Source organism: Lepidochelys kempii, chromosome 2 (assembly GCF_965140265.1).
Source record: "Lepidochelys kempii isolate rLepKem1 chromosome 2, rLepKem1.hap2, whole genome shotgun sequence".
Lineage (NCBI taxonomy): Eukaryota > Metazoa > Chordata > Testudines > Cheloniidae > Lepidochelys > Lepidochelys kempii.
Genome location: NC_133257.1, coordinates 8,899,609 through 8,926,099, shown reverse-complemented (window position 1 = coordinate 8,926,099; position 26,491 = coordinate 8,899,609). Strand labels below are relative to the sequence as shown.

Here is a 26,491-nt window from a genome sequence, read left to right as displayed (position 1 = left end):
CCCTTGCTTGTCATGTATCCTGGGCAAGTTACATGCCTTCTGTGTCTCCATTCCCCACCCTTGCAAAGGGGGAATCTATTTCCCCACCTTGGTGCAGCAGTTTGACTTTTACAGACTAAAAGTATTAAGCGCTAACAACAAACACTCCTGGACCACATGACAACCCCACTGTGTGATAGAGGAACAGAAGTCTACACATAATTGAATAGAGAAGAGATGCTAGCTGGAGTGATGGGGTGACAGGAAGGGGGACAAATTTAAGACACAGTGGGGGGGGGGAGGGGGGAGGAAGTGTCCTGATTCTGGTGTATTCTCCAAAAGGACGTGACAGAAATCTCATTGTCAAAGATATTCTCAACTGAACAAATCACTGAAGGCCCCACCGTAGTCCTTGCTACACAAGGCAGAGTTGCAATGGACTAGCTGACCCAATTAGTCTTTTCTTTCTGATATGTTTCTGTGTTTGTGACTCTGAAGACGTGTGATATTACGCCTTTCGTGTTATGCTTGTCTGCAACCACCCTGCTCAAATAAAAATGGCAACAAAGCATGACGGCAACAAAGTGTGCATATGAGACTGTACCACTTATTGAAGTACTGGATTAGGAGAGGCTTGCTCTGTTGCCCTGGCTATTTGGTCTCATCCTACCACCCCCCTATCACTGCTATCGTTCAGCAGCTCGGGCTCCTTTCTGTTTTGCGTCTCATCACCCTTGTCCCATCTGTGTTTCCTCTATCCTACATTTCCCTTGCACCCCGATGAGTATCTATAACATATTAACAAGTGTGTGTGGTATAAAATAAAAATTGAAACAAGGCATCTTGTGATGTTCCCTTCTGGTGTTAGCTGGACTGGTGATCTGCTAGGTCACTCCAATCCTTGACTCTGGGAGCCAGCCTCACCCTGCTCTGCTGTGAGAGCCCCCACTCCTGGGCTGTTCACGCACAGCCTCTGGCATGTAAGCTGCTCCTTGGATTGTGCAACCGAATGACCCTAGCCAATATCTCCGGTCCCAGACACTACCCTAGAAACCTCCATCTTGCAGTGCCCAGTTATGCCCGCTGGAGGTGCAAGCTTATATGAGTTCATCAATTTAACACAGAAATTGTTATGTACCAGGTTTGTTATCCCAAGGGGAAACTCTGACACACTTCAAACCAAACACACTGCTTCAGGTAGCATAAACTTATTTATTACAAAGATAAATTTTAAGTGATTATAAGTCAGTCAGTTTTGGTCAAATGAAATAAAAGCAACACACATTCTAAAATGATCTTAACACTTTCAATGTCCTCACAAACTTCGGGCATGGCTACACTTGCAGATGTAAAGCGCTTTGAGTTAAACCAGCCTTCGGAGAGCGCAGTAGGGAAAGCACTGCAGTCTGTCCACACTGACAGCTTCAAGCGCACTGGCATGGCCGCATTTGTGGCACCTGCAGCAACACTGGGAGCGGTGCATTATGGGCAGCTATCCCAGCATGCAAGTGACTGCAATGTGCTTTTCTAATGAGGTGGGGTGAGGGTGGAGTGTGACAGGAGTGTGTTGTGTGCATGTGGGGGAAGAGAGTGGGTTTTTGGGGGGCTGAGAGCATGTCAGCATACTGTCTTGTAAATTCAGACAGCAGCAGACCTCCCTCCCTCCTCTCTCTCTCTCACACACACACACAGCATTCCACACTAATGGTTGCTTTGTCTCGGAGCAGATAAGCAGCCGGCTGTCATAAACGGAGCTTTGGAAGGCATATCTGCATTCCTGCAGCGATTCAAAAACAATGACAAGAGTGACCACTTGACTTAAGGGGATTATGGGATGTTTCCAGAGGCCAATCAGAGCACAGTAAAGCAACATCTCGTTCACACTGACACCCGGGCATTTTAGCCAAGGTGCAGCAAACGTTATTCCACTCGCTGAGGTGGAGTACCAGAAGCACTCTACCTGCGGAGTCAGAGCACTCTACGTGCCTTGCCAGTGTGGATGGGTAGTGAGCTAGGCCGCCCAGGGCTGCTTTAATACACTCTAACTCGCAAGTGTAGCCAAGCCCTTAGATGCTTCTCACCATAGGCTGGCTGGTTGCTCTTCAGCCAGGCTCTCCCCTTTGATCAGCGCTTCAGTCACTTGGTGTGGTGTCTGTAGATGTAGGTGGGAGAGAGAGAGATAGCGAGCGTGGCAAACGTCTCTCCCTTTTATCACGTCCTTTCTTCCCTCTTGGCTTTGCCCCCCCTTCAGAGTCAGGTGAGCGATACCTCATCGCAGTCCCATACGGACCAAAGGAAGGGGGGTGACTCACTGGAGAGTCTAACAGATCCTTTTGCTGTTGCCTAGGCCAGCGTCCTTTGTTCCGTTGAGGCTGGGCTGGGTTTGTCCCATACATACCCTGATGACGTGTGAACTGCCCCTCTGTTCTTGGAGAGTTTTTACCTGGGCTTGCTTTAAGCCATGAGGACATATTCTCAGCCTCATAACTATATACATGAAATTATAACCTATAACATGACTGTAACAATCACTATAACAACCCTGCTCAGTGCATCATGAGCCTTCCGAAGACACCCAACATGACGAACTTTGCATTGGATACCACACAATCATTTTATAAAGATGAACATGGGGGTGCAGGGGGTTCCCCTGAGGTACACAGCGTCACAGCATCTGTCTGCCATCACCCCGGACCCTTGCCTTGTATGTAATTATCCCTTCCCCACATCTTTTACCCGCTCTTGCGACTTTTGGGAGCACTCAGTCCTTGGGGCAAGCACTGTTGTCCTGTAGGACTGTGACATGACTAGCGCTTTTTGGGCACATCCGCAGTTCACTGTTACAAGCGCGGAAAAGTCGTTGCCTTTCTGAACCCACCGTCAGACACCTCCATTGTCTTTGCTGCCACTTGGCAAAGCTACGTTCCAGAGACTCCACTCAGTGCCACTGATGTTACTCAGAAAGCTACGGACAGCAGTGAGATGGGCCAGAATCACGTCCAACCAAGGCTGCAGTGGCCAGGGAAAGTTACGAGAAACAGCAGCAGCAAGATGAGTAGCTGTTATACATGGGGAAGACGATGCAAAAGCAGAAGCTGTGGACAAATGGTCGAAACCTTTCTTCCTCTCTTCACGCAGCAGCTGGGAAAAACACAGTGCAGCAGAGACCCAGCCTGTCTGCGGTGGCAGGAGACACTGGAGCGGAAGATGCAGACACCTCCCTCTTCCTTCCAGAGAGAAGCTTCATGGTTATCAGACCTTTAACTAGCCAGAAATCAACACAACACACACCATTCCCCGGCAGGGTCAAGACAGCACCTTGGTAGGAACCCTAGCACCTGTCACTCCAGATCCTAGAAAAAGAGGGAGCTCTAGGTTTCTCTGGCCCATACTAACAAGCCCCCCATCTGTGCCTTTTACAACTCCTCCTGGCTAGCGGGTGTTTGGCAAGTTCTTCAAAACTCCCAAGATGCGCCTTTAGCCTCAGCAGCATGGCAATTCCACATTTCCAATACTTTGCTGAGTCTTACCCTTGCTTACAAGTGGGGTAAGCATCAACAAAGCCAGCTGAGAGTTTCTTTGGGGTTTGCACACATGGAGCAATCTTGGTTATTGAAATCAGTACAAACGAATCCTCCTGAGAGACAAGACCTCAGATAAATTGCACATGAGCACATCCTGTTCTTTGTGCTTAATGCTGAAGTGACTGAAGACCTGCTCGTGTAGCTTTCTGCTTCAAAATTCCAAATCAGAAGCATATTGCTACCAGGAGAATTTCCACTTTTTCAAACCTAAACTTGTATGCTTTTGGAGGGCAAGGCTGTATTTTTCTATGTTTGTACAGCACCTAGCACAATGGGGCTCTGACCTCATCGGTTTCTAGGTGCTACCACAATACAAGTGTTAAATAAATAATAATCCTTCATTGCCAAGAAGTGGACAGATAGGTTATTATCCTGTATCTACCTTCTGAGAGTCTATGCTAGGTTTTTCTCTCGCTGAAATACTCTCTAGCCTAAAGCCACTTTTAAAAATTTTCAGTGGAGATCACTCAGTTGGTCTGAGAATTTTCAGGAGTATGAGAAAAGGCCTACATCGATCCAAAATAGTTTTGAATAGAACACTTTTCAGGGAGTTCTGAGAGAGCGAGAGTAGCTGCAAAGTTTGTTTGTTTTTGGTTATGTCACGTTACCAGGCAAACATGAACAAAGACAGAAAGAAATGTTTCACTGTTAAAGGAAAATCAGTTTTAATATTAAAGATTTCAAGCCCCACAAATAAACGCCATCCAGGCACTGCCGCAAAGAATCAAGTTCACGGAAACTTTAACACTAAACGAGTCTGATATAATCTATAGCCCACCACCAAACATTCAAAACTTCAGCTAAAATAATATTGTGTCTTAACAAAAGCTCTTCCTAGTTTAGTAGAAAGCTTGTTTCAATAACGCTAGACTTCAGAGTGTCACCGCTATATAAACCCTGCCTGTTTTAATTTTTTAGTTCATCAGAACATTTCCTAGTTTCCAGGATAATTAAACCCATTCCCTCATCCCCTTCTCTACAATGCCAAGGCCCAGTGTGGAAGAGGACAGAACTCCCAAAGCCCGCTCTGGAATGTTCAAACCCTTAAATGCTTGGCATCTCTCTTTAAAAGAGAGAGAGTTTATTTTAAAAGCCGCTTTAATAGCAGCTGGGAATTACCACGGAGGCACTTTGTTATGCGATTTCCCAGCTGCTGACCCTATTCACAAGAACAAGGCCTGATGCATACTCCCAGCTCCAGAACGTGTGCTGCAGGCCGATCTTACAAGGCCATCTATAATGAGCAACATAAGCTGTTGAAAGAGCCAGTTCTGCACTCCGGCTGCCCCTTTTACCACATTCAGGATCCCTTTTAAAGTCCTGTTCGTCTTTTTGCATCCCTGCTAGCTAGTTCAATTGCAAGATTACTGTAACACTTGCTCGATTATCTTTCAGACATTCACTGGAAAAAGTTGTCGTCCTGCACTTCGCCCAGGCACAGTGGAGAAGGGTTGATTTTAAACGGCAAATGTCAGCATTTTATGTTTTATTGCAAGAAGCTCGTTTTATATACACAAGAGCACCTACGCATACCAAGTACGCAGATGGCATTTACGGCTATGTAAGGGCATTCATTTCCTTGCCCAGGAGTGGTCCTACGTGTTAATAACTGCTCCTGATGGCAGACACTCCTAGTAGGACGGCACTGCACCACCCGTATGGAGGAGACCAAAAGAGTCTGCAAGTAGACACTGAATGGCTCATGACACTCACCCCAAGAACAGGACAATGCCAACCGGAAAACAGAGGTCACTGAGAGCTGTTTTCCCTGTGCTGACACCTCCCTCCCCCACCCCACATCTCAAACTTTTTCTTAACATAAAGCATCTTAGGAGAGATCAGCTCGTGGGAAGCCTCCCACTCATCAGTCCCATTTGCAATCATGCAACACCTCCTTCCGTGAAAAGGTATTCACGGTTAGCTTTAAACAGAAAACAAACAAACAGTGTAATGCAGGCAGTGTTCTGCCACTGTTAAGAAATATTAATCACCATCCCCTTTTGACAGGTTTCAGAGTAACAGCCGTGTTAGTCTGTATTCGCAAAAAGAAAAGGAGGACTTGTGGCACCTTAGAGACTAACCAATTTATTAGAGCATAAGCTTTCGTGAGCTACAGCTCACTTCATCGGATGCATATCGTGGAAACTGAATCCCCTTTTGGCTCATCTTTTCATTCACTGCCTCCTCCCCATCTGTTCTGTTCCTGCCATCCCTCCTCCACCACACACTCCACCCTGCTGCCTGAGCCTCCACATCTTTCTGGCATATACCTTACCTCTTTCCCTTTCCCGCTCGCACATGCTGCCCTTTATCCCTTCACGCGCCCCTCCTACTGGATAACTTCAGACTCGGAGGCTCCTTTTCCTTTCCAAGGCAGCAGCAGGCACGGGAGGAGTATCAGGCTGGCTCCTTGTTAGCTGCCGAGCTGATAGGAAGCCCGCTGTGCTGCAGAAGCGGCTGGCAGTGTTGCCATGTTACCTGCCAACTCCCCATGGACCCCCCAACAGGCGCACCACACCTGGGGACTAAACTGGCTTTCCTTATCTTCACGGCCCTTCGTGGCATCCCCACCGGCCCAAACGAGCCCGGGTCTCGTCTTCTATTGCCCCTTCCACGCTACCATTTCCCACATCCTCTCCCTCCCCCACCCGCTCCTGGGTCAGAGGTATATTGCCCCACTCCTTCTGCACAGGGCAACTGCCTCCACTCAGAGGAGAATGGGTGCTTTGGATCCTCAGGGCCTAGAGCCACAAAGCAGCAGATCGGCCAGCCTGCCAGGCAGCTCCCCGCCCCAATAAGTCAGAGTGAAGAACCCCACAGACCCTGAGCCTTCCAAGTTCCCGCGGATTAAATGCACTTGAGTAGCTAGAAGGGAGGAGCAGACACGTATCACTCATGCAACCAGGGAGAGAGAGCTTACGGCTTAAAGGAAGGCGTCCTGGTGAACTCGAGGCCCAAACTCTTACCCCCACCATGACGTCTATGGGAGAGTGGGAAAGTTTGGCTAGTTTTCCCTCTCGGTTCTTCTTTAAAAAGTCACCCTAAGGAAAGAGATTCTAGGAACAGCTAGAGACCCCATTCTGATCCACCGCCCTCCCCACCCCCCTTTCTATAAGTCAGACTTTGATCTTCCACTGCAGGTTTCTTTCTAAAGGTTAATCCACTAGTAATTGCACTTGTTTCTAACCCATACTTGCCTGCCTTGACTACAGCCATCAATTATTTTCTAAGTTCTGTGCAAGGCTGCAATGGTAAATAGCAATCGCCTGCCTAGGGAGATCAACATCACAGCAAGAAAGAGAGGTAAACAGCACAGCATTAGCTTAGTTAGTCTGCAAACAAAAGCCTGAAATGCTAGCTTAGGGGGATGCAAACTTCTCCCATCCCAGTTAACGTGGTGTTAACTCTGAAGCTGAACGATGACTGTTTACCTCAATGCTTCCTCTTATTTCACCAATATTTTAGTAGTAACATTTAGATAATGGGAGTTTATCCTTTGTTGCTTGATGCAGCAGCAGTTATTCTAATAGTGAATGTAACAAAGGTAGGGCTGCTCTTTAATAATCTTGTATCTGCATCTGTCGCATATAATGGAATGGTTACTTCACCCTGTGGGTATGTCTGGGTTGCATCTTGGGGGAGAGAGGGGAGATTGAGCAAGAAGCCTTACTGGCTCCAGCCTGCTCTCTTTGGGGAGCACTCAACCTAGTGTGAACAGGGTGGGTCAGAGAAAGAGGGGGGGGGGGCAGACCGAGTACCCCAGACACACAGGACAATCAGAACTCCGCTAGGAGAACGTCAATAGGTTCCGTTCAGTTACAGGAAGAGAAGAGGAAAACCTGTCTAGCTCAATTTGTAGTGAAGGGCAAGATTAGAAGAGATTACGTTCCCACTGCTAAATAAAACCCCTTAGTTTTAAGAAGGCTGTTAGTCGCTATCCTTGCTCACAGGTTCCTGACGGGGGGGCAGGCAGGTGCCTGGAACCCAGTCAGGCCTGCAGTTTGATCAGTGGCTGGTGATGTACCCAGGTCCTGGTCTGAGTGTGGTAAAATTATGAGATTCCCCCCCCAAGACAGGAAAAGGCAGGGGGCTGACCACCTGAAAAGGTGCACTCAGAGACCAGAAGGGAGGAAAAGATGGAGCTAGCTCTGTAACAGTGATGGGAGTCTGGCTGTTTCTGGGGGGGGGGGTCTCTCCTCTCAAAGCACCAGAGAACCTGCCCCTACTTCAGAAAACCACCACAGATGCCCCCTGAGTGCAGAGGCCTTTCCTGCTCCTCACTTTCTATGGATCCGCCATCTTGGCCGCCAGTAAATAACAGCTATCCAGAGGGGAGGAAAGATCCCGGTGTGCTGCTGGAGAAATGAGAAGAGGCCGGGGGAGGTGACAGCACAGATGAAGAATCCGAGCAGGAAGGGTGGGTTTGGAATACAGACACGGCCACTCTCTGCCACGCAGGGAGCTCCCAGGCCCCATGCCTGCTCAAAGGCAGTAGGGCGTGGGCAGGAAGCGAACGAACAGGTGCTTTCACTCTGCTCCTGCTTGCCTGGCAGCTCTTGCTGCCTCCACTGAACACACTAAACCCACCTGCACCAGATGGCCTCCCAAGAGAGCAGCTCCTGACTCATCTGTAACAGGGCCATCAGCAAGTCACCTAGTCCTAGAGGAAGACTGACAGATACCCGGCTGATATTTAGCTGACTTCTGAGGGCTGGATTTCTCTCTCTCTCTCTCATACACACACTCACTCTCTCTCCCTTTTGTGGCATGATCTAACAGGAAAAAAAAGTTACGGAAAAATGGTGAGAACAAGAGGAGAAACCTTGACTGACAGGCTTAAAAAAAACTGCAAGGGGGGGAGAGAGGACACAACAACCACGGCTCCAAGGAAAGGTTGCTTGGCACCGAAACACACAGGCATTCCCGTTTAGTACCAAACTCCCCAGGGCACCCTCCAAGTGTTTATTCAGCAACTTCTACATTTTCTTCTCAACAAGCTGGCCTGGTAAACTGTTGCCATGAGGGACAATCTGCGTTGGGAGCCACACCCGCTGAGACCGTTAACTCTGTGGTGGAACGCCACACAGCAATACACAAGGCACTCAAGGAACAAACTCAGCTCGGACCATTTGAGAGCGCCCAGTTCTATTGCCATGACAGCAGCTGCTCCCTGCTGCTATTACAACCGTTTGCCTATGCATAGCAAGACAAGCAATATGTTAATTATCTGCTAAACAGCAAAGCCTAGAGCCCAAATATGGTCAGGCCCCCATTGTGCTATGCACTATACAGACACACACAAACTGAACAGCTTATAATGTTAACAGACCAAACAAAAGGTGGAATGGGAAACTGAGGCACAGAGAAAGAAAGTGACTTTCCCAAGGTCACCCAGCAGGTCCGTGGCAGAGATGAGAACAGAACCCAGGTCTTCTGACTTCCAGTCGAGTACCCTCCCCAGGGGGTCATGCTACCTCTCAGCAAGCAGAGAGTACCCCACAACCTGGTCAAGAATACTTGTCCCCTATATTTGCCCCCAGTTCTTCAAACCCCCATATGTCTTGCCTCTGAACAGGGACAGGAGGAAACCCCTTTCCCCTGATGCAATAAGTGTTGACTCCTTGCACATGTGCAGATTTCCACGACAGAAGCAGAGAACAGCTACTCATGGTAAGAAATACAAATATAATCACCTCCTTGCCGATAAAAGCAAGCCATCACCTGCACTCAGGAGTCCCTTGCCATGGCTGCTTCAGGTCTGTAACATACAGAACATTTATAGGGTATGAAAAATACTGGACTGGTTACACAGTGTAAGTTGGAGGGATCTGGTCTCATGACTCAGCTCAGTGCGGGAAGCAGCTCTTGGCTCCCGTAGTCCGGCCCTCCGGAGTGGTGATCCCAGCTCTGCCAAGGACTCGCTGTGTGACCTCGGGCCAGACGCGTGACCTCATCTGAAAGACGGGCAGTAAGAGTGACTTGCGTCTCGGGCGGGGTTGGGAGGATGAAGTGTCTGTGGTGCATTTTGAATAATAAGTGAAGCTGTGTGAGGGATCTGGCTCCCAGTTTGGGTTTTTAGTTTCATTCACACACACACCTCTCTCTCTCTCCCTCATTACAGAGGGGGGAAAAAGACTGTTAGCTGAAGGTTTCTGCAGCTGGCTTACCAGCCCCAGACAGGGCTAGCCGTCCTATGAACTAAGAATGTGGCTTTTGATCGCAAGTGCTCAGCTCACGGAAATCACACAAGCAGGCTGTAGAAAGACAAAAAAAAAAGAGCTCTCTTATAATTCAAAGTTGGTTCCTGTACGCAGATAACACAACCTGTATCTGCCGCTGTTCTGCCCACGAAGACTTGTCAGAACAGTCATTCTATCCTGATGTGGGGGAGTGGCAGGCAAGCACTACGCAACGATGCCAAAAGATCCGACTCCAGCCAGCTATTTAGGATTTCCATTTTTGTTCAGCCACCCCGATCTTCCTCGAAGCCTGGTTCTATTTTGAAAGCACTGGCAGGAGCAACTCAATACAAGGGTAATTCTGGTGGGCTGGCAGGGCTACAAATCCCCTTTTTCACACCGTAATGACTGAATCGTGTCTTCGTATCTGACAACACTTCAGAAGACAAATGAGTTTTCTATCTCCACTAGCTTTTGCAAAAGAAACATTTTCCGATGCTCCCTTTTGGAGAGTTCCCCCACTCCTCTTCATATTCCTTTCATTCCTCTACCCTATGGGTTCTCAACAGGGCAGTAAGTTACCAAAGGTCTGAGGAGGGGAGAGGCTGCAACCACAACCCTTTTCTTCCTGGCTAATCCAGCTTTCTCCATCACCCCTTCAACGTCAATTGCTTCCCCACAAACACACATGTTCTGTGAATACTACCCAAATCTGTATGCCAAGTCAGAACTCGGGATCGGGTGTTTCTCCTCCCCCCCCCCCCCCCCCCATTCCTTTCTGATCACTGGTCCAGGAGCCCAAAGAGTGCTCTGGATCAGAAAAATGCATCTAGTCTCAACAGTCTGCAATATCAGATGACCCCAGGACAATGGATGCCCACCTGCTTACAGGGAGCCTCAAAAGTGAAGCAGAAAAAAGAAGAGGAAGATAAAACACAGGATTTGCCATACCACCAGATCAAATCATTTACCCATCGAGTCTGATATTCTACCTCCAGCAGTCACCAACACCTGACAGTTCAGAGAAAGGAAATAAAACCAGTTAGCCAGGTGCTTTATGATTATATATCAACGTATAGAGAGGGAATCCCCTTCCTGGTCTCTGCAATCAGCTCATGTCCTGATGCATGAGACTGATTTACCTGTATCTTAGATCTGGGGGGCGGGGTGGGGACAGAGCACATCATGCAGGTTTCTCAATGTTAAAGATCAAGTCCGACTTCCAACCTGACAATTGCGGCAAAATATGCAGGCAAGTTCAACTGGAAAGACTCCGAGTCAATCTACCATCATGCACAGAACTCTGCGTGGGAACTGCTATTGCCCTGTTTCCCCCCACTTGCAACAGGACAACACACAAAACTGCTTTCAGCTCCCAAGTTAAGCACCGGTGATCTTCAGTGACGTAGAGAGGAAATTATTGGGCAATATTAAAAAGATGAGATGCAGCAAATTTACCATTGATTGGATGCAATACCATAGCACAAAGACCTACATAGAAAATGGATCCCTCCCACCCATGCCTTTCTAATCACCCAGTGTCATGGGAAACTAAACCTGACATCCAGTCAAGATACAAGAGACTAAGAGTAAAAATATTTCTAAGATAAAAACTTGCCTTCCAGGAAACCAGCTGCCTACAAACACGGCACAGCTGCAGACACCCCCTATAAACTCCATGCAGCCTGCATAGACTTTGAGTTCGAGAGGAGGGAAAGGAGATATTACAGCTGATCAGATGTAAGAGGCTCTTAGCAAAGTGGTCCAGCAATCTCATCTGAAATTCATACAGTTGCGATGAGCTTGTCTGCAGATCCCACACAGCTGAGAATCAGCACTTACGTGAACTGCACACGCAGCAATTCATTACATCAACATCCCTTTTCCAGTTGCTTTTCGCCAACCCCCCACCCCCAACCCACATACTCTCCAAACACTTTCTATGGGAGTGGAGCAAAACCCTATACTATTTGACCAGCAAATCCTGCTTGACCTCAGAATACCATCACCACCCTCTTTGGTGGCGTTAACCAAGATCCCAAAGTCCTTTATGGTCATTGATCAAAGCTCAGCACATCTGTGAGAGGAAGATGAATAGGCAGAGAGAGATTTCTTTGACAGAGTAACAAGCCTTGTGGATGGGGGGAAGCAGTAGACGTGGTATATCTTGATTTTAGTAAAGCTTCTGATACTGTCTCGCATGACCTTCTCATAAACAAACTAGGGAAATACAACCTAGATGGATCTGCTAGAAGGTGGGTGCATAACTGATTGGAAAACCATTCCCAGAGAGTAGTTATCAGTGTTTCGCAGTCACGCTGGAAGGCCACATTGAGTGGGATACCACAGGCATCAGTTCTGTTCAATATCTTTATCATTGATTTAGATAATGGCATAGAGACTACACTGATAAAGTTTGTGGATGATACAAATCTGGGAGGCGTTCCAAGTGCTTTGAAGGATAGGATTAAAATTCAAAATGATGTGGACAAACTGGAGAAATGGTCTGAAGTAAACTAGGATGAAATTCAATAAGGACAAATGCAAAGTACTCCACTCAGAAAGGAACAATCAGTCGAACACATACAAAATGGAAAATGACTGCCTAAGAAGGAGTACTGTGGAAAGGGATCTAAGAATCATAGTGGATCACAAGCTAAATATGAGTCAACAGTGTAACACTGTTGGAAAGAAAAAGAAAGCAAACATTCTGGGATGTATTAGCAGGAGCATTGTAAACAAGGCACAAGAAGTAATTCTGCCGCTCTATGCCAAGCTGGTTAGGCCTCAGCTGGAGTATTGTGACCAGTTCTGGGCACCACATTTCAGGAAAGATGTGGACAAACTGGAGAAAGTCCAGAGAAGAGCAACAAAAATGATTCAAGGTCTAGAAAACATGACCTATGAGGGAAGATTTTAAAAATTGGGTTTGTTTAGTCTGGAGAAGAGAAGACAGAGTGGACATGATAGCAGTTTTCAAGTACATAAAAGATAATTACAAGGAGGAGGGAGAAAAATTGTTCTCTTTAACCTCTGAGAAAATGACAAGAAGCAATGGGCTTAAATTGCAGAAAGGGCGGTTTAAGTTGGCCATTAGGAAAAACAAACTAGCTGGACACTTAGGAAAACACTGGAATAAATTGCCTACAGAGGTTGTGGAATCTCCATCAGTGGAGATTTTTAAGAGCAGGTTAGAGAAACACCTTTCAGGGATGGTCTCGAGAGAACACTTATTCCTTCCTTGAGTGCAGGGGACTGGATTAGAAGACCTCTTGAAGTCCCTTCCAGTCCTACAATTCTTTGATTAAGTGACTTGGCCAAGGTCAAACAGCAAGTTGGTGTTAGAGCTGGAAGAGAACCCAGACCTGATGTACTCCCTTGCTCTAACACCTAGGATAGACTTCTGTTCAGTACCTGGTGTATGGGATTACATGTTTATGGGAGTCCTATCTTTCCAGGTCACAACAATACATTTCCTAGTGAAAATTTTCAGTATGACAGACATGAACCCCTCTTTAGCAGTGCAATGAAGAATTCAGACAGATATGGGTAATATACAAAAGAACTGGAACCAAACTACAGCAAGGAAATACTCCCTCCAGTTGTCAGAAGCCTGCAGGTTCCATTTACATTCGTATTTCTTCCCTTTACACCTACTTTTTATACTCTACAAAAGGGATTTTCTAGCGTGGGTCTTTGGGAAAATCCCCATCACTGAGAGCTGCCCATCCACTACCCCTCTCAATTACTAAAAAGAAAAGGAGTACTTGTGGCACCTTAGAGACTAACCAATTTATTTGAGCATAAGCTTTCGTGAGCTACAGCTCACTTCATCGGAGTGAGCTGTAGCTCATGAAAGCTTATGCTCAAATAAATTGGTTAGTCCCTAAGGTGCCACAAGTACTCCTTTTCTTTTTGCGAATACAGACTAACACGGCTGTTACTCTGAAACCTCTCAATTACTGTCACCCATGGCTATATCTAGGGCCCTACCAAATTTATGGTCCATTTTGATCAATTTCACAGCCAGAGGTTTTTAAAACTGGTCAATTTCACGTTTTCAGGTGTTTATATTTGAATTTTCACCACGTTGTAACCGTGGGGGTCCCATCCCCAAAAAGGTCGGGGGGGGATCACAAAGATGTTGTAGGGGCGGTTGCGGGATTGCCACCCTCACTTTGCAGAGATTCCTGCAGCCGGGGAAGTTCTGGGAAGCGGGTCTGATCTCCCCGCCAAGAACAGCCAAGCAGAGGAAGAGGAAGTCCTGTCCCTCCCCAGCCTGGAGGACTAGCAGCTGGAGCCCAGCAAATGCCCCCAGCCTTGTCCCTCTTTCTCCCCTCCAACAGCTAGATTTCACAGGGCAGGTCTGATTTCATGGTCCACGACGTGGTTTTCACTGCCGTGGATTTGGATATCCATAAGCAGGATCAAAACTGCAGCAACTGCTCCTGATGAAGGGCTACCATGAGTGACGCTAGCTTTATCAACAGCTAAATGTGCAGCAGTTACAGCTACTACAGAATTTGCTTTGGTTTTTTAATCTACGAAGAAGTGTGACCACAAATAACCCCTCCTTTCCCGGACAGTTCAAAACTATATTTAGATCACTCATTGTCGTGTTCCAACCTGTTCCCCACAACCATCTAACACCAGCTTCCTTTGTCCCTTCCTATCATCTGGTCATGCTTGGCATAAGCAGGCTTTTCTGTCGCTCCCATCATCCTGAACAGCCTTCTTGTATCCATCGTCTTTCCATTTTACTTCAGATCTCTTTTAAACACATCATTTAACCTTCACCTGAACCACTTAACGTTGCCTGAGCCATATAGGACTCAAGATTTAGGATCTCTACAGTGCTTTTGCAGAAATCAGAGACCAGCAGAAAAGTTTCAATTAAAAACAAAATTTTAGAAGAAGCAGTTAGAAAACCATTCCCTTGCAGTGTCTGCAACTCATACTGTAGCACTCAGCTAGAACTTGCGAGACATTAACACCAACTATCAAATCCTGTCCAATCTGAGAGAAATACAAAAGAACCAGCAGACACAGCAATGATTCTTTTAAAAGTACTTTTGGTTTTAAGCTCATGTGTGATATATTAGTAACAGGTAAGGTTATTTAAAAAAACAGAGGCTCTGATTTTTAAACTGAGAGCCTCTTTAATTTATAAACGCAACAAAGGCTGGGGGGGAGGAATAGCTCAGTGGTTTGAGCATTGGCCTGCGAAACCCAGGGGTTGTGAGTTCAGTCCTTGAAGGGGCCATTTAGGGATCTGGGGCAAAAATTGGGGATTGGCCCTGCTTTGAGCAGGGGGTTGGACTAGATGACCTCCTGAGGTCCCTTCCAACCCTGATATTCAACTCAATTCATGGGGGAAACAAAGCAACACACTGACTGATGCTGCAATTCTGATGACCATGCCAGGTTCTGCAGGGAGTTCTAACTATACCACAATAATGAGAAGGATTGGCTGGCCTGAAAGGAAATCACCTCTGCAGGGCAAGCACCATCAGAGAGAAGAAATAAAAGGGGAACGTGAGGAGGTGAAACTCAAACAACCCATCTTAAAGGGGGGAAATGCCAAAGATATCCCCTGCTCCACCAACCGGCAAGGTCACGTCTTCACTACAGAACCCACTCAAGTTATCTGCACTCAAGTTACTCCTCTCACATTAGCCTAGCTTGAGTGAACACAACCATACTATGAAATAACACTCAGCATGATCACTCTGAGCAGTTTAACTACCAATGAGTTGTGCTAAGTTGATCTGTAGCCCACACCTAGGCTTAGCAGAATTCGGGGGTGGGAGGGTGGTTACTCATTTCAACAGATAATACTTCTGCTTATTTTAAGCTTTTTATTTTTATTTTTATCTATTTCAGTTTTCATAGTTGTGGGAAATTGGGGGGGCAGACAAGGGAAAGAGGTCAGAAATTATTTAATGACAGTAGACATTGAGACTCTAAATTAAAGGCTTGTAACAGTTAAAACACACAATCAGCATCATGTGTCAAAATACACAAAGTAAATATCCTTAAATCAAACTCTGACAGGTTCTCAAGCAGCATTCTTCTTACTTTGTCTACCCATACATTTCAATGACTGTTGATGGAAATATTTTTTCATCTGTGAGCGTGTAAGGTAAAACTGACATTTACTGATAAAAATCTAAGGCGTCAAAGCCTATCTACACCAGAGGGGCCAGGCAACTTGAGTTAAAGCACCACCACCACTCAAGGTAAGTGTTTGTGTGTGGATAGGACTAGAGTTAACTCTGCAGCTAAGACAAGCCTTAAGAGATACAAACTTAAAAAAACCCTCACAATCCCACCCCTGTGATTAGCCACTTGGTACTTCTCTACACAGACTGCCCTACTGACTGATCAGTTAGCTGGTTGTGTGCAAGTGGATATACAGAAGCTCTCCCAGCACTACTGGCATGAGAATAAGCCTATTAGTCAGGTTGAGAGATTCCTTCACTGCCACTACCCCCAATCAAATCCCTGAAACCTGCAATTTAGAGGAATATGAAACTGTGTCTTGTTTACTGAGCCCGTATTTAACAATAATCTACAATCAGTTTTCTATTCGATAATCACTCTAAACGCATGCACAGATTTTTCCCTTGTTCCTGTAAAACCCCTGCTGGCTTTGCTTCAGTTTTACTCTCTTCTTTTCAGTAGGCGAACATGGCATCTCTTCTTTTACACTGACCTCAGTCAAAGTTCCTGTAACACCTTGGCCCAGTGCCCCTCTGCACAGTCCCCAGTCTTCTTGTGAGCAGACCCAACTGCTGCGTCCGACATGCTTCCACGACAAGTGGGTCTGAGTTGAGCTCTCTCTCTGTTTCTAGCTCTGGGTCTACAGGGGCCATGGTCCCAGGCTCAGACTGACACTCCCTTCCTTGTGGCATGGGACTCCACATTCCAGCTGCCCTTGACCCTGAAACCACTGCCTCAGACCTCCCAACCCCTCGTCCCCTCCCTGACGAGTTTTCTGCCCCAACTGTGGGAGTTCTGGGCTTCTGGGTTAACTCCTTCTGGACAATATAGCAAGAAACAGGCTTGGGAAAAGACCTCATCTGCCACCGTCACTTTACTCTATCACCAGCAGGAGAGTGAATTTGTGTGGGGGGGTGGAGGGTGAGAAAACCTGGATTTGTGCTGGAAATGGCCCACCTGATGATCACTTTAGATAAGCTATTACCAGCTGGACAGTGGGGTGGGAGGAGGTATTTTTTCATATTCTCTGTGTATATATAAAGTCTGCTACAGTTTCCACGGCATGCATCCGATGAAGTGAGCTGTAGCTCACGAAAGCTCATGCTCAAATAAATTGGTTAGTCTCTAAGGTGCCACAAGTCCTCCTTTTCTTTAGTCTTGAAAGCACTTGAGAATAATAAATCTTTGCAAGATTAAAGTCTCATGACACACCTTCGTCTGCTCTCACCCAATCTGTGAGCCTGGGGTTTGTCAGCATTTCAAGTTGGGCAGAGTCCCCCCTGCATAGCCCGCTTCCAAGCAGCAATGGTCAGCTTCCCGACCCTCTTGCCCTCCCAAATCAACTCAGAGCAGCATCCCACTCAAAAAGTCTGTTCCTTTTTGCCATGCGTTCCATTGGAAAGCCCCAGCCCTGCCCGCAGTCAGGCTCACCACATAAGTCGAAGAACACAAGAAACGGCCATATAGGGTCAGACCAATGGTCCACCTAGCCCAATATCCTGTCTTCTGACAGGGACCAGCACAGGATGCTTCACAGGGAATGAACAGAACAGGGCAACTTTCGAGAGATTCATCCAGCTCCAGCTTCTGGTGATCAGAGATTTAGGAAGCCCCAGAGCATGGGGTTGCATCCCTGACCATCTTGGCTAATAGATGGACCTATCCTCCATGAATTTGTCTAATTATTTTTTTAATCCAGTTACGCTTTTGGCCTTCACAACAACCCCTGGCAACGAGCATGTTGTGTGAAGAAGTGCTTCCTTTTGTTCATTTTAAACCTGCTGCCTATTAATTTCATTGGATGACCCCTGGTTCTTGCATTACGTGAGGGGGTAAATAACACTTCCCTATTCAGATTCTCCATACCATTCATGGTTTTACAGAAAATCTGTTGTTCCATAGGCACAAGTAAGTGGTTGAGAGACAATCAGAATCAACAGATGGCCTCTCAGTGATTGTCATTTAAAGATGTGGCAAAAACCTTTTCTGGGCAGGCACTGCCTTCATGGCAATACAATAAGCTGGCCAGAGAAAGTTTAGAAGTGTTCAGCACTTAATACAAAAACGAAGGTCCTAACATAAAATGGAGTTCACAATTTGATACACACATGCCAGTCATGGTTTGTTCCCTCTAATCCCACATTGTGTTCTAGCCCTCCTTCTCCATATTTTCCTCTTGATTTCTCCAAAATACTTCACTTCCCTAAGGGCTTGTCTACACATAGTCGCTCCCAATTAACATCGTTTGTGGACACTTGCTCTGGAATAAGAGCCCACACATGGAGTCATCCAGGAACAGCCATTGTGCTTTAAATTCACACCTTACCTTAATCAACATTAATTTTCAAGTGTAAACAAGTCCTAATCTACCCTATCGAGCTTTCTTCATACAAGCACACATCCTATTCACACAATTCAATGAGGGTTAATTAGCACGGTAAGCAACGCAACTGCTTCCGGAGTGTGAACTCAGACAGACCCCTCTGGATTCTGCCCAACCAGCAAGATCTGCCCAGGCCAAGGGTATGCACTGGACTTGGTATCTGATTCCAAGTCCAGTGTCTATTTTTCAGCAGTGTCCAGGCCTGATCCCGTGTCAGGTTGATGTACAGCTCAATGCCATTACTTGAGTATTTTAACCAGATAATTAACAACTAGACAAAGCTTACACTCTCCAGGATTAATGCCCAACACAGAATCCCGCCACTCCCTCTCCTTCAGCTGAGGCAGGTGCTGAGATTCCTATATGGAAACTGTTCAGCAGCTCATCTTTCCTAGCAACCTCTGGCTAGCTGGTATCTGAAAAGTTTGAGGCCTTTCTTGCCATCCCTCTATAGATACTGGAAGGGATTAAAAACCTCTCTGTATTTGCCACCCACTCCAGAGCCATTAGGGTGCTGTAGAGTTGTTCTCTGCATCCCAAAGTCTCTCTTGGATTGTGATCCTTTGCGAAAAGCTCCACTCCCTGCTCTGGAATTTCCCAGACACCAGCAACAGGAAACTGACCCCACTGTCAGTTCCACAGGTGCTGGCAGGAGTCTCAGAAGGGGCAGTGACCTCTGAAAAGACTGGCAGGTTGCAGCAGAAGAAACTGGCCAAAGCTATGAGCAGCAGCAGAGGCACTGAAGCCATCTCCTGGCAGATTCAGGAAGCACTGCATTGGTTTACACGCTGGTCATGTTTTAAAATCTATCATCACGGCCATTAGAGCTGAAAATTATACACGTTCTTAGTGAGTTCCTAGATTCCCAGGAGAGAGCCGTCAAGTTCAGCTGAAAGTTTCTCACCACCGGGAAGTGGATTTTTTCTCAAGACTCAATGATTCATTACCAAGAAGTTTGCTCACCTGTTTGACACAGTTAGCTGCCAGTTAAATGCTCTCATCTAATCTAGTAGAGGCTGGATCCAAACAGATGCGATTAAGATTTTACATTTTTCATCGTGGGGCCATTTTATAAACACGCATGAGCTGCAGAAAGCTCTAATAGCACCCTATGGAAGATCTTGGAAGAATTGCTATTCTTGGCTGCAAGATCACTTCTTCCCAGGAAGTGGAAATGACTACAACCACCACCCCAGACTGAATGGTTGAAAAACAATCTGCAAAAGCACTCAAAACTCCATCCACTTGAGAAGTAACTCCTAGATGCACACAACAGCCATGCTGAGAGCAGCATTCAGCAAGTTACATAAGATGGCTACACTGGGTCAAACCAATAGCCCACCTAGCCCAGTATCATGTCTTGAGATAGTGGCTAGATGCTTCAGAGGGAATGAACAAAACAGAGCAATTATCGAGTGATCCATCCCCTGTTGTCCAATCCCAGTTTCTGGCAGTCAGAGATTTATGGACACCCAGATCATGGGGTTGTGTCCCTGACCATCTTGGCTAATAGTCATTGATGGACCTATCCTCCATGAAATTATCTAGTTTTTTTTTTAAAGCAATTATACTTTTTGGCCTTCACAACATCTCCTGGCAATGAGTTCCACAGGTTGACTGTGCGTGGTATGAAATACTTCCTTTTGTTTGTTTTAAACCTGCCCCCTAGTAATTTAATTGGATGACCCCTCGTTCTTGTGTGATGAGAAGGGATAAATGACACTTCCTTAGTCCCTTTCTCCACACCATTCATGATTTTATAGACCCCTATCATATCCTTCGTCATCTCTTTCCTAAGATGAACAGTCCAAGGGCAGTTCTACACTTAAAGCGCTGCATTGGCACAGCTGTGCCATTGTAGCGCTTTAATGAGGACGCGCTAAGCTGATGGAAGAGAGCATCTCCCGTCAGTTTAGTTAAAAAGCCGTCCCGCTGACATAGCGCTGTCTACGCTATATGTCAGTATAACTCTGGTCACTCACAGGTGCGGATTATTCACATCCCTGCGCAACGTAGTTATACTGAAGTAATTGTGCACTGTTAACAAAAGCTCAGCCTTTTAAACCACTCCTTGTATGGAAGCAGTTCCTACCTCTAATAATTTTTGTCGCCCTTCTCTGGACCTTTTCCAATTCCAAGGTATCTTTTTTGAGATGGGGTGACCAGATCTGCACGCAGGACTCAAGGTATGTGCTTACCATGAATTTATATAGAGGCATTATGCTATTTTCTGTCTTATTCTCGATCCCTTTCTTAGTGGCTCTTGATGTTCTATTCGGGTTCTTTTTAGACTGCCACTGCACACTGAGCAGATGTTTTCAGAGAAGTATCCACAGTGACTCCAAGATCTCTTTCTTGAGTGGTAACAGCTAATTTAACCCAATTTAGTGAGATCCCTTTGTAATTCTTTGCAATTTGTAGGATTTAACTATTTTGAGACATTTTGTATCATCTGCAAACTTTGCCTCTTAGCTGTTTACCCTTTTTTTCAGATCACCTATGGATATGTTGAACCACACAGGTCCCAAAACAGATCCTTGGGGGACCCAGCTATTTACCACTTTCCATTGTGAAAACTGCCCATTTATTCCTACCCTTTGTTTTCTATCTTTTAAGCAGTTAGTGATCCATGAGAGGACCTCAGACTCATACATGTTAAGGCCAGAAGGGACCATCATGACCTCCTGCACATTGCAGGCCACAAACTCACCCAGCCTCCTCATGTAATAAACCCCAACCTCTGGCTGAGTTACTGACGTCCTCAAATCATGATTTAAAGACTTCAAGTTACAGAGAATCCACCATTTATTCTAGTTTAAATCTGCAAGTGAGCAGTGCCCCATGCTGCAGAGGAAGGCGAAACCTCCCCAGGGTCTCTGCCAATCTGACCTGGGGGAAATTCCTTCACAACTCCAAATATGGCAATCAGCTGAACCCGGACCGTGCCAGAAAGACCTGCCAGCCAGACACCTAGGAAAGAATTCTCTGTAGTAACTCAGAGCCCTCCCCATCTATTGCCCCATCTCTGGCTGTTACAGATTTTTGCTACTAGCATCGCAGATCAGCTACGTGCCATTGTAGGCAATTAGGTCATACCTCGCCCTTCATAAACTTATCAAGCTCAGTCTTGAAGCCAGTAAGGTTTTTTGCCCCCACTGCTCCACTTTGAAGGATGTTCCAGAACTTCACTCTTCCAATGGTTAGAAACCTTTGCCTAACTTCAAGCCTAAACTTGTTGATGGCCAGGTTATATCCATTTGTTCTTATGTCTACATTGCCACTTTACTTAAATATCTCCTCTCCTGCCCTGGTATTTATCCCTGTGATGTACTTAGAGAGAGCAATCATATCGCCCCTCAGCCTTCTTTTGGTTAGGGTAAACAAGCCAAGCTGATTGAGTCTCCTCTTGTAAGGTAGGTTTTCCATTCCTTGAATCAGCCTAGTAAACCTTCTCTGCAGCTGTTCCAGTTTGATTTCATCTTTCTTAAACATGGGAGACCAGAATTGCACACAGTGAGTGAGATAAGGTCTCACCAGTGCCTTGTATAATGGCAATAACACTTCCCTATCTCAACAGGAAATACCTCGCCTGATGCATCCTAGGATTGTATTAGCCTTTTTCATGGCCACATCACACTGGCAGCTCAGTCATCGTGTAATTGACCAATACACCCAAGTTTTTCTCCTCCTCTGTCACTTCCAACTGATACATCCCCAGTTTATGGCACAAAAAATTGTGGATAGTCTTCAAGTGCATGGCCTTGCAATTTGCACTACTAAATTTCATCCCATTTCTATTACTCCAGTTTTCAAGGTCCTCCAGATCTCCTTGTATGATATTCCAGTCCTCCTTCATATTGGTAATACCTTCCAACTTTGTGTCATCCACAAATTTTATTAGCACACTCCCACTTGTTATGCCCCCTTTGGTGTGAGATCTTCTCAAAGGCTTTCTGAAAGTCCAAGTACATTATATCCAGTAGATCATCCTTGTCCACATATTTGTTGACACCTTCAGTGAATTCTAATAGATTGGTGAGGCATGATTTCTCTTTGCAAAAGCTGTGTTGACTCCTCCCCAATATACTGTGTTCATCTATGTGTCTGGTAATTCTGTTCTTTACTATAGTTTCAACCAATTTGCCTGATACTAAAGTTAGGTTTACCAGCCTGTAATTGCCAGGAGCACCTCTGGAGCCTTTTTTAAAAATCCACATTACATTAGCTATCCTCCTGTCATCTGGTACAGAGGTTGATTTAAGTGACAGGTTACATACTACAGTTAGTAGTTCTGTAAATTCATATCCAAGTTCCTTCAGAACTCTTATTACAGTTTAATAGTTTATCAATTTCTTTCAAAACCTCCTCTTATTGACACCTCACTCTGGGACAATTCTTCAGATTTGCCACCTAAAAAGAATGGCTCCAGTTGGGAATCTCCCTCACACCCTCTGTAATGAAGACTGATGCAAAGAATTCATTTAGATTCTCCACAATGGCCTTGTCTTCCTTGAAGGCTCCTTTAGCACCTCGATCGTCCAGTGGCCCTACACATTGTTTGTCAGGCTTCCTGCTTCTGATGTACTTAATTTTTTTGCCATTGGTTTTTGTCTCTTTTGCTAGCTGCTCTTCAGATTCTTTTTTTCACATGCCTTATTACACTTGACTTTGCCAGAGTTTATGTTCTTTCTATTGCTGTCAGGAGGATTTGACTTCCAATTTTTAAAACATGCCTTTTTGCCTCCAGTTGCCTCTTTTACTCTGCTGTTTAGCCATGGTGGCATTTTTTTTTTTTAATCCTCTTTATTTTTTTTATTCGGAGTGTACATTTAGTCTAGCCTCTATTATAGTGTTTTTAAATAGTCTCCATGCAGTTTGCAGGCATTTCACTCTTGTGACTGTTCCTTTTAATTTCCGTTTAGCCAGCCTCCTCATTTTTGTGTAGTTCCCCTTTTTGAAGTTAAGTGCTACTGTGGTGGGTTTCTTTGGTATTTCCCCCACTACAAGGATGTTAAATTTAATTACATTATGGTCACTATTACTGAGCAGTTCAGCTATAGTCAGCTCTTGGACAAGATCCTATGCTACACTTAGGACTAAATCAAGAACTGCCTCTCCCCTTGCGGGTTCCAGGAATAGCTGCTCCAAGAAACAGCCCTTAATGGTGTCCAGAAACGTTATCTCCGCACGTACCCAGTCAATATGGGGATAGTTGAAATCCCCCTTTGTTACTGGGTTTTCTGTTTTTGTAGCCTCTCTAATCTCCCTGAGCATTTCATAATCCTTATCTTGGTCAGGTGGTGCTTAACACTCCTCCTCTTCTGGCTCCTGATTTCACAACAGTTTTTGCACAAGTTTTTTTTTTAAACCTGCAAGGGGTTTGCATTTTTTGTTAAAGGAACCTTGAATCGCTTTCCAATGGCTTTTCCTTTCAGTGCACAGCCATAGGGATCACGTCTTTTTAAAGCCACCTCCTGTAGTATGATGGCAGGAGAAGACTACAATTCAAGTAATTCATGCTGAGCAAGGGCCTATTGTTCCAGCACTTCATCTTCCTAGGCCCTGCAGTTCCAGGGGATAACAGCTTTAGACTCTGCCAGACTCTGGGACTGAGTGCAGCAGGGTTCCCGTGTTCCAGTGTGGGGCAGAAGACGAGCACGTTCACAAGGCGAGGAAGGACAATGTACTCTGACACTACTCAGCTCCTTGAGCTCGTTAAGGTCACCACTTTGTTTCGGAGGACAGTAAGAGCCCACTGGCCCTCTCCCCCTGAGGTCTGCAAACTGCTGCTGTTGCATCTGTTTTTAGGGAAAGAGGTAAGAAGGAGATTTCAACAAGGGAAGCGGAACAGAGGACAGAAGGAGCAACAGCAAAAGGAAGGGGAAGAAAAAAAAGATGCCACCCACTTTGTCCCCCACAGAGCTGGTTGGGAAAGAAAATGACAAAAGAAAGAACAGGGCTTGTCTACAGGGACCACAGTAAGCTGGGGTGTGAATTTACCCTACACTAGCCTGCTGTGGTGTAACTGCGTGTGTGGTGTAACCTACTAATGTGTGTTAACAGTTAGTTAATGCACTTTGAGCTAGTCTCCTTTCAAAAAGAGGATCAAAGCAAAGCGTTCTAACAAGCTGTTAATGCATGTCAGCAAGGTGCACAAGGACAATTAGACAGCAGCAGGCTAGCCCGGGGTTGCTGCGGTCTAATTGTTGGTGCAGGCAAGCCCTTAGAAAGAGAGGCGCATTCTAAACACTAGTGAAGACAAAGCAGTTTGTAGTTTTCACACAAGTTAGCAAGTCCAAGGTAAACCCTAGGGTCTTCATAGTCTAACTCGATCTGGTAACTACAAAACTGCCTTGTTTTCACTCAGATTTGACTTAAGAACACACAACCTTCAGGTGTTAGAACAAGGAGGAATCTTACTTAAAGCCCACTTTTTAACCATGGCTCCCCTCTACTCATTTTTTTTTTTTAAAAAAAACACTTAACTTATCATGAGCTCTGTAGCCAAACCTCATTGCTGCTATTATTGATTACTTTTTTTCTGGAAGCAACCTAGCAATTTTAAACTTCTAGGACATACACCAATACAAAAGAATGTTTTGCTTATACTGTGTAAGAATTACTTAAAAATCAATGAGCGTTTCTTGGGAGCCGTTACATTACCTAATTAACAGCCATGTGCCAGCGACATTTTTAAACGCTGTGAAAGTAACAGAAATATCACCAAGTAATTAAATTGAATGTATTGTGTTTGCTGGGCTGCAGCAGGGAGAACCTCCTTTAGCAGCCCTTGCTCAGGTATGGGCCCAATTATCTTCTCGGTGGATGGCCGATTAATCAGAGGGCTGTTACCTTTTCTCAAAGTACCAGCTGGTTCATAGATCTGCATTTACTCATGCTTCCTCTCGGGTGTAATTAATTCTATAGCAGAAGATAACATAGGGCATCACCAATAGGTGGCATTGCCTAGAATAAAAAGAAGAAATAAGCACATGTAACTGAGAACAGTTGCTGGGAGCTGTGTATACACTGCCCTAAAAGCGACTGGTTAGATAGTAAAGATTTTTTTTTTTTGCACTGTCTTCAGGATAGTAACACGGCTTACTCCCATTTCAGAGAGCTGTCTCCTGTTGCTTGACTTGTATTTAAATATAGAACCGTAACTCTGTGTGCAGATGGGTACTCTACACATGGGACCCAAACCACCTCCCACTGAAGTAAATGGAGGCCTTTCCTTTGGCTTCACTTAGCACTGAATCTGACCCCTAATGTCCTTCTTTTGAGAGTACATCTTCAGAGAGTTCACTTGAGTAATCTACATTTAAATTTAATCCTCTCACATTAGACTAACCTGAGTGAGAGCAGCCCCATTGTGAAAAAGCTTTCAAGTTGCTATGTCCACATGGCTCTGCACTCACTCGTGTGCCACTAAGATTTCTGAGGGTACACACCACGGCTCCTTGTAATGCAATAAGCTGAGCTGCTCTAGGAATTCTCTCTCCCCGAGTGAATTGTGGGAGAACTTTGTCCTTTCTGGGCACACAGGAGGAATTATGGAAAGGCACTGGAGGACTAGCAGCACATGAGATGAGCTGAGGTGGCCTGCGTCCACCACAGCAGTCACGTTAGCAGCTGGCTGTGCTTACTCTAGTTTTAGACTTTACCCCGGACTTGCCAGCCAACTCAAGTTAAAAGAACCACCACACTCAAGATAAGTCCACTGTGAGTAACAGGACTTGAGTCAGGGCAGTGGTCCCCAAACTGTGAGGTGCACCCCCCTAGGGGGACACAGAGGAACGTTGGGGGGGAGGGAGAGGGCATGGCAGGCCCAACAGGGGACAGGGAGGGAGCGCCACCCAGCTCTGCTCCCAGCCCAGTTGCCTAGAATTGCTAAAGCGGAGAACAGGCAAATACACCTGCATTAAGCATTTGTGAAAAACAGGATACGGTCCCAAATCAGTAAAATCTACCAGTTCTGAATTAAATTCCAACTGTTATAGAATACAGCACTAATGTGACACAAATCAGGGTGTCTTTAAATCCAGTCTGCTGCAAAGTAAGGGATCTTACTAAATGAGTTGGTTATATACACAAGGTATCAACTTCCATTGATTTGTGGTTTGCATCTTTTCAAGGCCATCAGT

At 45.7% G+C, this 26,491-nt stretch overlaps 1 protein-coding gene across 7 annotated transcripts in view; it reads right to left on the bottom strand.

Moving 5' to 3' along the window:
* PTP4A3 (protein tyrosine phosphatase 4A3) overlaps positions 1 to 26,491 on the bottom strand; it is a 169,284-nt gene that overhangs the window by 139,128 nt on the left and 3,665 nt on the right. For 2 of the 7 annotated variants that reach the window (XM_073330003.1, XM_073329997.1), the window contains exon 1: positions 25,200 to 26,148. The exons of 2 other annotated variants lie outside the window; for them this stretch is intronic. The gene's annotated coding sequence lies outside the window, so the exon portion shown is untranslated. Of the gene's footprint in view, positions 1 to 6,483; positions 8,836 to 9,256; positions 13,514 to 25,199; positions 26,149 to 26,491 lie in introns of those variants that run through there. 3 more of the 7 variants (XM_073329998.1, XM_073330000.1, XM_073330002.1) reach the window with 3 other exon arrangements.